This window comes from Taudactylus pleione, unplaced genomic scaffold, assembly GCF_031769625.1.
Source record: "Taudactylus pleione unplaced genomic scaffold, aTauple2 ptg001590l, whole genome shotgun sequence".
Classification (NCBI taxonomy): Eukaryota; Metazoa; Chordata; class Amphibia; order Anura; family Myobatrachidae; genus Taudactylus; species Taudactylus pleione.
Window position 1 is genome coordinate 75144 of NW_028285987.1, and position 11460 is coordinate 86603.

The following is an 11460-nucleotide window of genomic DNA, read 5'->3' on the forward strand; positions in this document are numbered from 1 at the left end:
AGCTTACTCTTGCTTGCACCTCTATGGGGTGCAAGAAAAAACGTGTTAGGAATTCCCGTCATAGGACCCACATTGTATTAGTGCACAAGGTTCCAACAGAACCTCGAAGCTAATGGAGGAGTCTATTTACTAAGCTTTAGATGGAGATAAAGTGGACAAAGCTAAAGTACCAATCAACCAGCTCCTAGCTGTCATTTTTCAAACACAGCAGTTAGGAGCTGATTGGAATGCACTTGATCTTAGTAAATAGCTCCCCCCTGGCCTAGGGATGCTGTGAAAAAAATGCTGAGGACCTAAGGGGACCATGTACCAAACAAAGTTTGGGAACCACTGTACTAGGGTATGTTAACCATTGAATGCAAAAGAACCAAATTGTAACTCACTTGAAAGCTTTTTCTTTTTCCCGATCAGAGAAAGAGCGTGCGGTTTTTGAGAGAAATGCGGATCGGTAAGTTTTGCCACTTGTGGGTTTGTTGATATCGTATCGACCAACGCCGACTGGGTTCTGCAATGTGACAAGTACAGTAGATTAACTGAATGTGAGAAACAAGGGGACTGGATAATCCGGAGGTTCTAATACTCTGTCTAAGACATAAGCTTTCAATTTGAAGACAGTACTAATTCAGGGTCCATATTCATAAACGTGGCGAACAGAAGGAAAATGCTAAAAGTATTTGAAACTATTTTTATACTATAAAGCAAAAAAATAAAAAGCTTGCTGTAAATGTGAGTGCGAAATACCCATAGATCTCAGGGAGTTACTGTGTAAGTTTGTGCAGAGCAACCCAAAATCTTAGGAAGAGCTAACTTAGGCCGAGTCAGCACCAGTAATGCAGAAATAAAAAGAACATCTATATTCTATGCACAATAAACTTACATTACTTCCAAAGAGGACTCTGCATGACTTTCTGTCAAATCGCTTAGCAGAGGTCAGGAAGGGAACCGAGGACTGCCTCACAGAAGCGAACACTGATTTTACATCATAGGAACCAGGACCTGGGGAATGCTATCATGAAAAACAATAGATCAAGATGCAGTGACACACAGTATATTAGTATAACACAGGCATAACAGGCCGCACAGACACTTCCTGTAAGAACTCTTGCTGCGCGTACATAAACATTGCAGATGTTATTGCCTAGGTGTCATTAGTATTGATACTGGAAGCTAGTCACTAGGAGGACTGTCACAGATCACCCCACTAACCATGTGCACTTTATTGCTCCCTCTAGGGACTGATTCTGAGCCAGACAAAGTGGCGTACGTGTTTGCGCTCTTCTGTCACAGTCTCACCTGTGACTTTATGCTAATTCTACAATAAGCACTTGGTGTACAGCCGTGCGCAGGAATGTGCAAGGACTGAGACAGCCACTTTGTGCATCTGTAGGTGCTACATTACTGCTTGGTGCGTCACTGCTAGGTGCAGATTCTCCGTCAGAGTGTGGCCTCCAATGCACGCAATTAAGCATCTGATTCCAAAACCCCTCCTGCGACACACCCGCAAAACTCCCATAACACACCCATAAGATGCATCTTCCTGTGTCAGAAGAGCCACCTCCCAGTTACCGTTCAGGAATGCCCAATACATTTCTGATTCCATGCAAAGGTATCATTGGGTCCTGCGACTTTGTACCCACATACTGTGGGACGCTCAAGCTGAAATTTAAACGCATGCAAAGTTGAAAAAACATTGACCAATGCGAGAATATCGGCATTGGAACATACTCATAATAGGGCTCAATGGGTACATTTACTCAAGTGAGTTTTTAGAAGTGGAGATGTTGCCCATAGCAACCAATCGGATTCTAACTATTAGATTCTAGTTAAATGTTAAGTAGAATCTGATTGGTTGCTATGGGCAACATATCCACCTCTAAAAATTCTCACTTTATTAAATATATCCCCTAGTGTCTTCATTTACCTTTATGTAGCATATGTGGTGTAGCACTTGCATGAAAGTACGTGATCACCAGCCAGCATCAGTGGGCTACTATAATTATATATGAGACGCAAGAGTGGGATGGCCAAGTATAAGCTTCCCCAATATATCATTTCTGCACGATTCATGCTGCCCAATAGACACCAGCACAGCAGTTCCAATGCCTTATTTAGCCCCTCAGTTCCTTCCATCTTTAACATACTGTATGTGCAGTCCTTTTAAATAACCAGCTCTGGAAAGCTGTGTTCTATATGTACAGTACATACATTTTGTATTAAGGAATGTATCAAATTCAGGATTCTGTTGGAGACTTGGATGGACCTTAACAGCAACTCAAACATTTGGGATTCATTTAGATCCATGGGATTCAGCCAACTAAACCCAAATTCTGAGCTTACAGGAATGTTAGTGCACAAAACACTTGTTACAGCCAGGAGTCAAAATACTATTTTATCATGCTAAGTCTTAATATGCAATTAAGTAATGGAAACATATTATATGGCCCATCCATAGTTGTGTACATTTGCATAAAGGGTGCATTTGTATACATTCACACCCATCCAAGTTTCCATGGTAATACAGGCTAGATTTTGAAGCAGACATCCTGCAAATGGTTTGTACTGGATAATCAAATCCTGAATACTGACAAGTGGCCGGGGACAGTGGGCAAGCGAGCTGTAGAATATCCTGTCCGTTGGAGTTTTTGGAAAGCGATGAATTGTTCCAAACTTGCCATGTTTCTTTTTTTGATCATTTTCAAGATCTTCAATGAATGACTTTGCATCAAAGTATCCTAGCTCTGTCTGATAACATTCCTAGGGATATAATGAAACAGACATAAATACACACACAGAATAACCACCATATTCTGGCCACTTGTTTTTGCCTTTTTGGGAGAATGTAGGTGGGTTGAGTCTAGCACGTGATGTTCTGAAACTATATCATGTGCACTGTGAATATATTTCATACACTTCTATTAGCACATTCAGTCATATTTTTAACCTCCATCTGTATTGAATCAGGAATACTAGAAGCAGAATTTAGGGTTGGCCATCGACCATTGATGATTGGCAACCATCGATGGTCTGATGTCGATCATAACTAGTTTTACCGTCAATCGGAGGCCACCAATGGTGAACATCAATGGCAAAATCCAAATGGCTAATGCCGGCTGTGTTCAGCGCATGCGCAGAGTTAAACCATTGATGGCTCAATCATTGATGGTTTCTTACTGATGGTTTGAAACCATTAGCCATGGATAACAGAGCCGTTGTTGGTCGACCCTAGTAGAATTTTGTGCACATGATTGGCGTAGCAGCACTGATAGCAGAAAGGCCGAGTTTTGCATAAAAAAAAAATCCTGTGGATATTCATGTCCCTGATGTCCACTCAAAGCACTAATCTTATAGGTAGGCATGGTATGTAAAACAGTATCTATGCTTATAAAGTAAATGCAAAAAAGATGAGGCAGTTTGTGTCCAGTTCTCCAAAGAACAGGAAACCCAATGTAAGGGCCGATGCAGATTTGAACGTAACTTTGTTTTGCAATTGGCTTCTGAGTGTTTTTGTGCTGTGTATGCTCCATAGCTGAGTCCTATGCAACTCAGTCGCATGACCGCTTCGCAGGCCTATCAACAGAATTGCGTGCTATGCAGAGTAGTGTGTACACAGCGATATGGCTGTTATCAGACTGGTGCATTCATAACAATGGTGTCTATGAAAGCGAGCAAATGCATAGGGACAGTGGGCTGAACAGATGGGACAGCACAGTTGGTATAGTGGTTAGCATTGCAGACTCACAGTTCCAAGATCAGGAGTTCAGTTCCTGACCAAGGCCTTCGGCTCTCCCAGTTTCCTCCCAGACTCCAAAAAACATAGCGTAGATTTACTGACTTCTGATAAAAAAGGACCCTAGTGTGTATGTATGTTCATGGGATACGGACCATAGATTGTAAGAACCATTGGGGCAGTGAAGGACTGAATTGTTCTTTGTAAAGCGTAGCATTATATATTCTAAATGTAAATAAATAAATGCGTACAGCTCTGCAAACAGGTGATCAACCACATTAGTTTCCTGTGCGCACAGTAGCGTATAACTGCATCCAACTTACATTCAACCCCTCATCGGCCCCATAGTGTGAAACTTGTGAGATTATTATATATATAAATAATATAAAATAAGAGATATGGTAAGAACTTACCTTTGATATCTCTATTTCTGCAAGGTCCATAGGGTTCCACAGGGATACCTTGGGTTATAGTCATGGCTTGGCCATCGGGCACCACACAGTTAACTTTGTGCTCCCAGTATGCACTGGGTCCCCCTCCCCCAGGCCAAGGCACCTCAATTCAGTAATAAGCCAAGGCCATAGGAGGAGAGAAAAAGAGAGAAGGAAGTCTGGAATACACAAGAATCACATTCTCACAACAGGGAGACGGAAAATCGGTGACCAGAACCAGACCCATATGAAGCACAGGGCGACAGGGTGGGCTCCTTGTGGAACCCTATGGACCTTGCAGAAATAGTGATAACAAAGGTAAGTTCTTACCATCTCTCTTATTTTCTGCAGCAGGCTCCATAGGGTATCCACAGGGATACCTTGGGAGTTCCCAAAGCAGTATCCTCAACGGTGGGGGCGCTCCTGTGCAGAAAGGAGCTGCCCATGATGGACCCACAGACCTCATAGAATGAGCAGTAACAGAGGGCGGAACAGGAATGCCCTCATGACTGTAAGCCTCAGAAATCGCCATGCGAATCCACCTGGCCAACGCTTGCTTGTTGGCCGGCCAACCCTTCTTATGGAAACCATAGAGGACGAACAAAGTGTCCGACTTCCTAAGGGAACTGGTATGGTAAAACCGTAGAGCTCGTACCACAAGGTCTTGTGAGTTAAAGGCCGGCACTACAATTTCCCCATTAATGTGGAAACTATAGACCACCTTAGGCAGGAACCCAAGGCAAGTCCGAAGCACTGCCCTGCTGCTGTGAAAAACCAGAAAGAGCCCCCAAATCTGACACCCTCCTGGCGGAAGCAATAGCCAGGAGAAACACAGTCTTAGCTGTGAGCCATTTGAGATCCACTGAGCCCAGTAGTTCAAATGGAGGTCAATTCCCAAGGAGCCACAGTAGGCACAAAGGGAGGCTGTATGCGAAGAGCACCCTGCATAAAAGGTGCGAACATCCGAGAGTGGAGCAATCCTCCACTGAAACCACACAGACAGTGCGGAAACATGTACTTTCAATGAGGCTAGACGAAGACCCTTATCTAATCCTGCCTGGAGAAAAGCCAGAACCCTGGATATCCGAAATACCTGGGAATCGTACCCCCTGGGGCGACACCATTCAAAGAAGGTATGCCATACCCTGTGGTAAATCCTGGCAGAAGCAGGTTTCCGAAGCATGGATGTCTCAAGACCCACGCCGTCAAAGACAGACGACTCAAATCCGTGTAAACACAAGGACCCTGAGACAACAGGTCCGGACGTTGAGGAAACAGCAACAGAGCGTCTATGGAGAGACTCTGAAGATCTGAGTACCAGTGACGTCCGACCACACTGGAGCCACCAGCAGGATCATGCCTCCCTCTTGCTTGAACTTCTTCAATACCCGAGGAAGAAGGGAGAAAGGAAGAAACAGGTACGCAAACTGGAAGGTCCACCGAACCGACAGAGCGTCTACCAGGAGAGCCTCTGCGTCTCTTGTTCTGGACCCGTACACTCTTAGCTTGCATTTGTATCTGGAGGCCATGAGATCTATCTCTGGAAAACCCCATTTGTCCACCAGGAGTTGGAAGACCTCCTGGTGAAGTGACCACTTCCCTGGATGTACATCGTGTCGACTGAGGAAGTCCGCTTCAGAGTTGAGTACTCCTGGAATGAACACTGCCGTATGGAATCTCATGCATGAACACCACACATTATGCACAGTTAAGCTGCTAACATGACGCTCAGTAGCGAATGCACAATATCCTGCATGCGAACGCTGTTTATTAGCTGCATGCGTGCACATTTGCCCCAAATCAGATAAACCTAACTAGCGTCTTTACATCAAACCCCACATACTCACACATTACATATTCACATACAAGGTTCCAAAAGCTTTAAGGTATAAGATTCAAGTATGCACATTTACTATAATTGCTATGAAATAAAGATTATTTTGTAACTAAGGTTTTATATGTGATAAGTAAGCCATGTTTGGTATTGTACTGATGCATACTCTCTCAACAGTATTCCGGTAACATCGATGTAGAGATCGCAACAGGCATTCTCAACTAATGGACCGCAGAGACTTCAAGCAACAAAATGAACATTATATGACCAACCATTAGGATTTGCATGAGGTGGGAAACCAGAGACCACCAGTTGTTAGAGGCTGGACTGTGTATATTTGAACCAACCTGTTAAATGCCTTGTAACATATGCCCTCTCCTTTAGGACCAATGGTATTAGCAACAAACTTCTCTATTGTGTTGTCTATTTCTGGAGGGTATAAATATGTGTGCTCTGACCCTGGGTTTCGAGTCTTCGTGCTGAATGCTGATTGACGAGGGGTTTCTTGCTGATGCCTACATCTGGTCCAGAGCGCTGCGTATGTATAACTGTACTTGGGTCTGTATAATTCCTTTGCGCTAAATTTGTACTTATAACTAGCGTGTAACTGACTGTACTTTTGCTTGAATAATATTTTGTGCTTTGGAACCACAGGTTCTAGGTCTGGAGTCTTTATTTACTGTATAACTGCGTACGCAAAATAGCGTCGTCCTTAGAGGTTTATAGGCAGGATATCAGAAGGTATAGGCAGGGGTGTATAGAGGTTCAAAGGCAGAATCCTTAATCCGACCATGTGATCCATCCCATCTGAAGAGGATCAGCCTCTGTAGAGGTCTTGAACGAAACTGGGCATATTCCACCATGTCGAATGTCGACACCATGGAAATCAGTAATCTCAATGCCAAGTGAATGAACACCTGGCGACCCTGGAGACAGGAACGTAACCTGGTATGTAGGGCTGAGATCTTCTCCTCTGTAAAGAAGATTCTCTGCTGCTGAGAGTCCAACAGTGCTCCCAGATGCATCATCCTCTGAGATGGCATCAGTGAGGACTTTTTCCAATCGATCAGCCGTGAGTATGCAACACCGATATTGTCAGTTGCAGATGATTGCGAAGTACCTCCGGAGACCCTGCTAGGAAAAGCAGGTTGTCCATGAAAGGTAACAGGCGAACCCCCTGTAACCGCAGGCGAGCCGCCATGACCGCCATTACCTTGGTGAACACCTGCGGAGCCGCGGAAAGAACAAACGGCAGCGGTTGAAACTGGTAATGGTGATCCAATACAGCAAATCTGAGAATCCTCTGAGGAGCCGTAGCAATGGGGATATGCAGGTAGGCATCCTGAATATTCAGGGACACCATGAAATCCCCAGGTTCCATAGTTAATATAATGGAACGTCGAGTCTCCATACTGAACCGAGGGACCCTCAGAGACTTGTTGAGAGCCTTGAAGTTGAGAATAGGACGGACAGAACCGTTCGGTTTTGGTACCAAAAAGAGATTGGAATAAGAACCCATCCCCCTGAGGGACGGGGGGACTGGAACTATGACCCCGTCTTGGAGCATAGAACTTACCACTTTCTGGATTTCCAGAGCCTTTGTGGAATGAAGGCCTACCTCCGGAGTGTAGGAAACAAAACTGATGGGGAGGCCTTCTGTTGAAGGAGAGGGTGTACCCGTGAGAAACCACTTCTCTGACCCAGGTGTCTGTGATAATCATCCACCAGTGCTGGGCAAACCAAAGAAGTTGGCCTCCCACCCTGGGGTTCCCCAAGGGGAGGCCCAACTCATGCTGAGAGTTTGCCCTAGGCTTGGTGACAAGGCGTCCAGCACTCCAAGGTCGCTTCTTGGACTAGGGTGTCTTCCTGGTGGCTCCTGATGGCCTGGGAAAAGACTGCACCTTCTGCTTACCTTGAGGACGATCGTCTTTTCAGCCTAAGTAGCAGTCCTAGACGGAGCCTGAGGCGATGGCAGACATGCAGACTTTGCAGCTGCCAATGTACTTACAATTTTATCCAGGTCTGGGCCGAAGAGGACCAGACCATTAAACGGCAAGCCTTCCAGGCCCTTCTTTGAATGCAGACGTGGAATCTAAGAACGTAACCACCACGATCGGCAAGCCGAAACTGCTGCTGCTGAAATCCTGGAAGTAAGCAGGCTAACATCCAACGCTGCTTCGCTAATATAAGTAGCAGAATCACGGATACTACCAGCACCGTCTGCTCCTCAGAAGCATCAGAGGAGAATGACGATTAAAAAGCATCAGCCCATTTTTCCATGGCCCAAGCCACCCAACAGACCGCCATGAGCAGTCTGGCGGATCCCCCGGCCAAAGAGTAAATGGATGTTAAGTAAATCTCTACCTTGCGGTCCGAAACGTCCTTAAATGAGGACATAGACGGCATGGGTAAGATTGCACTCTTAATCAGGCGTGTCACATGGGAATCCACCTGAGGAGGGGTGTCCCACTTAGTGAAGTAATCCTCTGCAAAGGGATAAGAATATGAGTCTCTTTTGGGGCTGAAACATTCTGCCTGGGAATTTCCACGCTTCCTCCATATGGTCCACCAGCTGACCAGAGAGGAAAAACTGACGCCTTACCTTTTAAAGTATGCGTAAGACGATGCAGTCTCAGGGAGACAGTCATCCTCCATAACCCTGCGGAAAGCTTTAATTAGCCCGGATACATAAATCCTGCACTTATACTCAACCGCTTAAGTGGGTCGTTCCGAGTCAGACTCCGGGAGCTCCCCTTCATCTGACATCATCATCGTCATAATGTGGTAACAGTGGCGCTACTAATGGTCTCTCAGCAGGCCGTAGAGCGGGCACCTGCAAAACGTCCGTTAAGTTCTGTACTGTGGCGGACCGAGGGCCTGATTCAGAGACGGATGCTCTGAAAGAGCGCTCGCTCTGATTCAGGGCGTTTTTTTTTTTGTGCGGCCTCCAGGCAACTCGCATAGCTGTGGGTGACCACCCACAGCTATTGCGACCGGCCAGGCCATCGCGACCATCGGGGCTTGTGGTAGGGTCTTGTGGACGCAAGCCTCAGAGAGCTTCCGGCTCTAATAGAGCCGGAAGCTCTCCCACTGACATCACTGGTGATGTCAGTGGGGCCACCCACAAACGGCAGGCGTTCGCTTGGGAACGCCTCAGTTTGTGAAGCCACCCCCCCGCCACGCCTCCAAAATGGTGCGAGCTGTCGATCAAAATTGATAGCCGCCCCGTTTTGGTGCAAGACCCGGAGCAACGGAGCGCCCGTCGCTAGCCGGGTCTCACGCGTGCGCACGTCAGAGCCGGCGCTTGCGAGCGGGTCTGAATCAGGTCCAGAGTGCTCACCCAGGCAGGTTCCTCTTGGGACAGCCTCTGAGGAGGAGGACCCTGTGCCACCATCAACTGCCCCGGTGCCCCAAGTACAGGGGAAGGGACTGCCGCCTGATGCGTGAACCCCAATTGATGGAACGCAGGAGGAGCGGACAATCGCCCTACCAAGGCTTTAACAGCTAGTTTAAGCGCCGCCCAAGGAGGCTCCTGGGACGTGCTGGCCACTACAGGGGTGACAGGCAGGGACAAACAAGTGCTGCATATCCCATCCTGCGGAAACTCTCCCTCCCCCACACATGTTACACCTGGAACAGTGAACCGGGGGTAGCACTATGTGCGGAATCCTCACTACCAGATATGTTAGTATATGACCCCTTACAGTAAGTAAAACACTACCCACTGTGAGGTTTAATATCCACCCTGACAGTAGTGTGCACCAATTAGGGTAGAACAGAGCAGAAAACAGGGACAGTAAAAATGGATGACAGAAGAAAATATACAGCTTTGCTAGCATAAAGTCACATACTGTGCAGAAATAAATGCCTGCACTAACAGCGCTATCATCAACCACTCAGATGCTAAGTCTGAAGTGGGAATAGCGCTACCTGACCAAACATTAAGCTGTAGGAGAGGTAGGATGGTGGGGGACCCAGGCTCCACATTCCTACTCAGCGTTGCTGTGCATCCAAGATGGCCACCGTGCGTTCTGTAGGCGGAGCCGTGGGGAAGGATCCCAAGCACCAGCGCGCCAAGCCTCAGTAGAAAGGCAGCTGGTGCAGTGAGAGAGGGGTCTTTCTCATAGTCTAAAACCGGAAAAGCACCCTCTCTGGCAGGCCATTAACCCTCAGGATGCTGGAGCGCTTCCTTAATGCTCCAGCCCCATATCCCTGGTGGTCTAGTGGTAGCGCAGGATGAGTACCTGGCTCCACTAACTGCACCCCTCAGGTAGCCCCCAGCCCTGAGGACACTGGACTGTGCCACAGTGGGCTCCGTCCGCAGACGCCCCCTGTGCTTACCTTGTTGCTCCCTGTGCACCTGACCACAGTCCTGCTAGCTGGGACCCCCAGAAAAGCCTGCAGAGTTCCCTGGTTCAGTACCGGTGGCTCAGCGCCAGCAGGGGTGTAGGTGGGGTAGTGGGGGCTTCCGCTGGACTGTCCCCACTAGCCGCACTTGCAGTCTTCTTAACTTCGGGGCTGTTTTTGCCAGCAGCCCCCATGCAGTGACCCGACTATGGCCGGGTACCAACTGAAACTGAGGTGCCTTGGCCTGGGGGCGGGGTTATAGGAGGGTGGCCCAGTGCATGCTGGGAGCACAAAGTTAACTGTGTGGTGCCCGATGGCCAAGCCAGGACTATAACCCAAGGTAACCCTGTGGATACCCTATGGAGCCTGCTGCATAAATATATTTTAAATAAACAAATTCAAATGTTTTCTGTATTAGTTCCCTAATCGTAAACAATTATAGACATTCCACCCATAACTGCACCAAGTGGGACAATAATAACACCAATTTGACCTACAATGTTACAAGTTTCTCCAGATAAAGTTGGCCAAATCTGGCAATTTCCACATACAATTTATTCATTTACCACCCCTGCAGTGTCTTTGATCAAGAGGTCATAAAATCTTGTGGGTGGCTGTATTTTATTGTACTGTATTGTATAGGGTGCAGTTATTCAACCTCACCTCCTGATGGTCAGATCTGCCTTATTCAGAGATGTACGCAAACCCAATGGTGTGAGATCTGTGCATGTGCAGATCTCGTTCTGAGAGATCGCTAGCAGTGCCCCCTAAGCCACAACATGAATGACAAGCTGCGGCAGTTTGGGGACTGGGTGGTCTTGAAAACAGATGTGTCGGCCCCATTTTTGAGGCACGCCGTGGCCAGTGTCTGCGTCTTGCAACACAGGGTTACTCAGATGGCAGATGTTCCCACAGAGTGAGCCGATGCTGCACCCCTCGGATCTGCAATGCATACAGTAGGCGTCATTTTAAACTAGACGCCACCTGTGGCATAAGCATATTATTGCACAGCCGCTGCATGCAGAGTCGCAGTCTGTGCATTATCACCCATCTCTGATCAGGCCCAGAGTCTTCTGGATTTCCAAGTTGGCCACAGAACAGAGAAGATTGCTTTTTCTTAT